Genomic DNA, 4845 nt, shown 5'->3' on the forward strand with positions numbered 1-4845 from the left:
GTCCCGGTCCCGGTCCCCGCCAGCACCGAGATGCGCCCGGGAGCCGCCGCGAGCGCAGCCCCGACAGGTACGGGGAAGAGGGGGGGAGGAGGGAGGGGAGCGCCCATCCCCGCGGTCTCGCAGGATGCCGCACGCCCCGTCGTGTGGATGTGGACTCGGGTCCCGGCTGCGCATCCCCGGGGCTACGGCTTGAGCCCCGAGAGTCTTGGAGCAGCAGCTCCCAGAGCCGACCCGGTGCTGGGCGCTGGCCCCGGTGGGGCTGAGCCCCTCGGCAAGGGGTGTCCTGGGCTGGGGAGGTCCCAGCTGGGCTGTGCCCACTCCCTGCCTGAGCAGGGCTTCGGCATCCCTGGGAAGGGGCTTTGCCGTTGGGCATCTCGGCACCCCTGGGTGCTGCCGTGGCTGTTGTGAGCCCCGGGCGAGTGACACCAGCTGGGCTCTGACGTGCTGGGAGCACCTCCCTGAGAAAGCCCCTCGCCGGGTGGTGCTCGCTGGGTCTCCCCACCGTGGGCACAGCAGTGCCTGCGGCTTTCTTGCCGAGGGGTGGAAGCAGGGGACACTTTTCCACCCTTCCCAGCGCTCCCCAAGCTCTCCGGGTGTTGCAGGGGCCCATTGCGAGTGCCCTTTGTGACTCTGTCCCAAGCTCTGCTGTGTCAACACGGTGTTGGTAAATGGCTTTGTTTAACCAGGACATGTTGGGTATGTGACCTTGCCGCCCTCACGGTTGCAAGCGCATCTCCAAAGCAGCTGCCAAGATCACCTCTGCCCGGCACTGTGCTTCCCAGCCTGGCAGCTCCCTTGGGGGTGGCAAGGGAGGGCAGGGCACACCGGTGTCAGTCCGGCTCCCCTCGAGCCGTGGCAGCTGGATGGGCAGAGGATGGGGCATCTGCTGCTGCCCAGCCAGCGCTGCTGAGCGTGCATCCGCCCAGCGCCTCGCCATGCGCCCTGTAATGCAGCCGCCTTGCCCCACACAGCACTCGGCAGCGTGTGTTGTGGGCGTCCTGACCCATGCCAAATTCAGTGGTTGCCCCTGTGATTTCCTCGGCTTTATCTGTGCATCAGCAGGAAAATTTAGGGCCTGCAGGACCCCTCCTCGGCATGTTAGTGCCGCCCCAGCTGCCAGCTCCTGTCCTTCCCACCAATCCCCGCTCCTTTCTGCATGCTGCGGTGCAGATTTTTTTATGTTCTGTTGCCTGGAGAGGGGAAAAGGAAAAAGGCTGAATGGAGAAGAGGCAAAATGTGGATTAAAAATAGTTAATGAAAAAATGTAACCGCAAGCCCTGATCAGCAGGGCAGGGCTGAGACCAGCTGCCGACTGCAGCGCTGCTCCATGCACCTCACTGTGCCAGGCAGAGGCAGAGGCAGAGGCAGCGGCAGCGGCAGAGGCAGAGGCAGCGTCTGGGCAAGCCGGATGCAGGGGAGATGGGACGGCCGCTCCGCTCCATCCCCCTGTGCTCCTCCATTGCATCCTGCCCTGTCCTGCATCCCCCACAGCCAGAGCCCCTGTCCTTTTCTGTCTACCCCCCCGCCCAGGGGGTCTGGGGAATTCGGCTGTGAGCAGCAGACACCAGTGGTCGGCTGGGCACGAGTGCCACCCCGCAGCACCGCCTGCCTTCGGCACGGCTGGTGGCTGGCCGTGCCCAGGTGCTGCAGGTGCCTTGAGACAGGGAGGGACCCTGCCAGGACCGCTTCCAGGACGGGCTGCTGTGTGCAATGTCACTTGCACATCTGCACCTCGGCAGGGCAGGGTTTCAGCTCGCTCCTTGGTGAGGTACCGGGAGGTTGTCCCGAGTTCCGTGATGACCACAGTGTTCATTCGTGACATGAGCTGCTCTGGGGAGGCTGGTGCTGAGCTCCCAGTGCAGGCGCGTGTGCACACACGCCTGTCTGCACTGACCTTTTCCTAGGCTTTTTCCAGTCCTGTGCTTCCCCTGTGACATGCTAACCACACGTGTCACGCCATGTCACGCCGTGTCTCTCGTGCTGTCCTCCTGTATTTCACGGGTTTTCACGCAATGCGATGAACAAGAAAAACCCATTTCCCCGAGCCAGGATCGAGGTGCTGTGTGGCTCAGCATCCCCTCACCAGAGCCTGCCGGGCAGCAAGGTTACTCGACCACTGCCTGGCTGCCCAGCCGTGCTTGCAGACCACGCTCCCTCTCTGGTACTGTGGAAGATGCCCTTGACCATCCCTTTCAGTAGCAGGGCAGTCGTGGAGGTGATGCAGAGAGTGTTCGTCCTGATGGCACAGGGGCAAGTGCCGTTTGCATCCTGTGTTGCTGTTGACGAAAACGCTGTCAGGGTTGGTTTAGGTTTTCTTGGTCCAAAGTGACACAGAATCCGACATCGTCGGTGCCTGGTGACGTCGGCTCTCCGTGTGCTGCCGCTCAGCGTTTCCACAATCATGTAGCTCTGTGCAAACAAGCTGTGGTTTTGTAGCGCGAGGGCTGCTCCAGGCAGTTCAGTTGTTCCTCCGCTGCCCACGTTCCTTGTACTCACTTCACGGGGGGGGGGACTGGAGCAGTTGTGGGTCGCAGGTGGGGAGCGGGAGGCACCCCCAAGCTCGGAGCAGGGACACAGGTGGGGACAGCGCAGGGTGCGGGCCAGACCTCCTGGGCCTCCCCACCGCGGCCATCTCCCCCCGCCGCTTGTCCTGCTTGCCGTGGTCCTGGTTGGAAAGTGGAGCAGCATCTGCAGGGCCTGGCTCGTGCTGGCATTGCATCAGCTCTGGCCCTGCACCGTCCCCTCCCCTGCCAAGTGCCGAAGCCCCTGCTGCGCTGGCTTGTAGCTCTGAGCTCAAAGCCAAGCCAGCCGTGGAAGGCACTGCATTAACGCACTGGGGGCTAATCCCTGTGTCTGGAGGGCGCACAGGCCCCACCGCCGCTTCCTGAGCAAGTGGTGCTGCGCTGGGCACAGGGCTGCGCTTGCGGGGCTGGGCTGCGGTGGGCTGTGCCGGCCTCCCGGTGCTTGTATGGGGCCATGGCTGTGCCAAGGTGCTCCCGGCTCACGTTGCAGATGCCCATGAGTGTCCCCGTGGAGGCTTCACTGAGCTGCTGATCCATGTAGCAATCGGCCGCAGCGATCCCAGATGTGGAGCTCGTTCCCTCGCACATGTGGTGGCAGCCAGAGCCAGGTGCCGGCCGAGGCAGCAAAATCCCCAGGGGAAGCCAACTGAGGCAGGAGGAAGAGAGCGTTTCTCCCCCGGCCAGGGCCGGGTGCTCAGCCGGCCGCGGGAGTCTGCACAGGCACAGAGCTGCTGCAGGGCAGCACAGGGGCTGCACACCCACGGGTGGGGGGCAAAATCCCGACACAAGCCTTTTCCCATCCATTCCCTATGGCTCGGTGCGATGCTGCAGCCGTGGCAGCAGCCTGGCGGCACAGCAGTCCCCTCCCCAGGCTGTGTGCCCCGGCCCCCGCCCTGCCAGCAAACCCCGGGGCCGGCGGCTGCCGGGCCATGAGCTGCTGGGAGGGGGCAGGTCCGGGGGCCGCAGAAAAGCTGGTCCGGGGGGAGAGGGGGTCCTTGCTCTGCCCCCGCCACTGCAGGGGTTGGCACCGCTGGCTCAGGAAGGGCTCAGCACACCAACGCCGGCACCAGTGACCACCCCGCTCCCCCCACCCCAAGGGTAGATGATGGTGCCTGGGTCTGACACCTCCGGCCCCCCCCAGCACTGGGGCTGCCGGCATTGACCCCTTCCCCGTGTGGGCGCAGCTGTCCTGGGGCTGGTTCCTCTTTCCTTGTCTCCTGTTGCGGGCGCGAGGTCTCCCTCGCCAGCAGAGCAGCGCCGGGTGTTTGCAGCCCGGCCTCCGTGGGGGTCAGCAGCCGCAGAGCCATGACACAGGAACACGCCGCGTTGCCCAATGCCAGCGTGGGGCAAAAGTCCCCTGTGTGCCCACTGTGGCGTGCCGCAGCCCCAGCAGATGCACCCGCTCGTATGCTAGGCTCCCTCCACCTGGTGCCCACTGCTCGGCGCGGTGGAGGTTCCCCCAAAGCCTGGCCCCAGTTGGGGGCAAGGTGCTGGGGCAGGGAAACGCGGCACCGGGAGCCAGTTGGGCACGGCAGGGTGAGGGGAGGTGGTGACGTGGAGCTGGGTCCTTCCCGCGGTGCTGCCTCTGGTAGCAGTGGACACGGCAAAGATGGGCTCCTGGCACCAGCGGCCATGGCACGTCCAGCCAGCAGCGACCGCTGCTCCAAGCACTGTGGGCACCGATACTGGGCAGTGCCAGCTCCTGGGGAGGTGCTCAGCACTGCCGGTGGTCCGAGCCACCCCAGACCCTGCCGTCCCAGCTGCACAGGGCCACTGCTCCTTCCCTGCCGCTGCCTGTCTGCACCAAACCACAGACAACTGGTCCACGGCTACTCCTGCGTGCCCACGTATCTGCTAGAAACTGCCTGCGTCTCCGAGAGCACACCGCGGGGTGGCCGAGCTGCCAGGGGTCCCTCACACTGCAGAGAGCGGGGGGCCGGCACGGCGCTGTGGCTGCATGGCACCGCGGGCAGCTGGGGCAAAGGGCCTGGGCAGGGCCTCACTGCGAAGCGGGGAGCCCCGTGCCGGAGGCGAGGAGCGTGACCAGCCCTGCGCGCCAGGACCCCTCACCCAGTGCAGTCTGCCCAGCTTGGCCACGGCAGAGCCCCGGGGCCGGGGGAGCAGCTGCCAGCCCAAGGGGGAGTCTAGGGCAGAGGCCTCCCCGCCCCTAAATCCCATTGCAGGCAGCTAAAAATAGAGACACCTCTGCCCCAAAGCTGCCTCCCCAGGCCACGGAGAGGGGCTGGCAGCGAGTTCGCTGCTGACCCGTGGTGCCCGGGAGGAGCGTTTCATCCTGGGGCAGGGATGCTCAGGGCAGGGGCCA

Source organism: Aptenodytes forsteri, unplaced genomic scaffold (assembly GCF_000699145.1).
Source record: "Aptenodytes forsteri isolate BGI_AS27 unplaced genomic scaffold, ASM69914v1 Scaffold243, whole genome shotgun sequence".
Classification (NCBI taxonomy): domain Eukaryota; kingdom Metazoa; phylum Chordata; class Aves; order Sphenisciformes; family Spheniscidae; genus Aptenodytes; species Aptenodytes forsteri.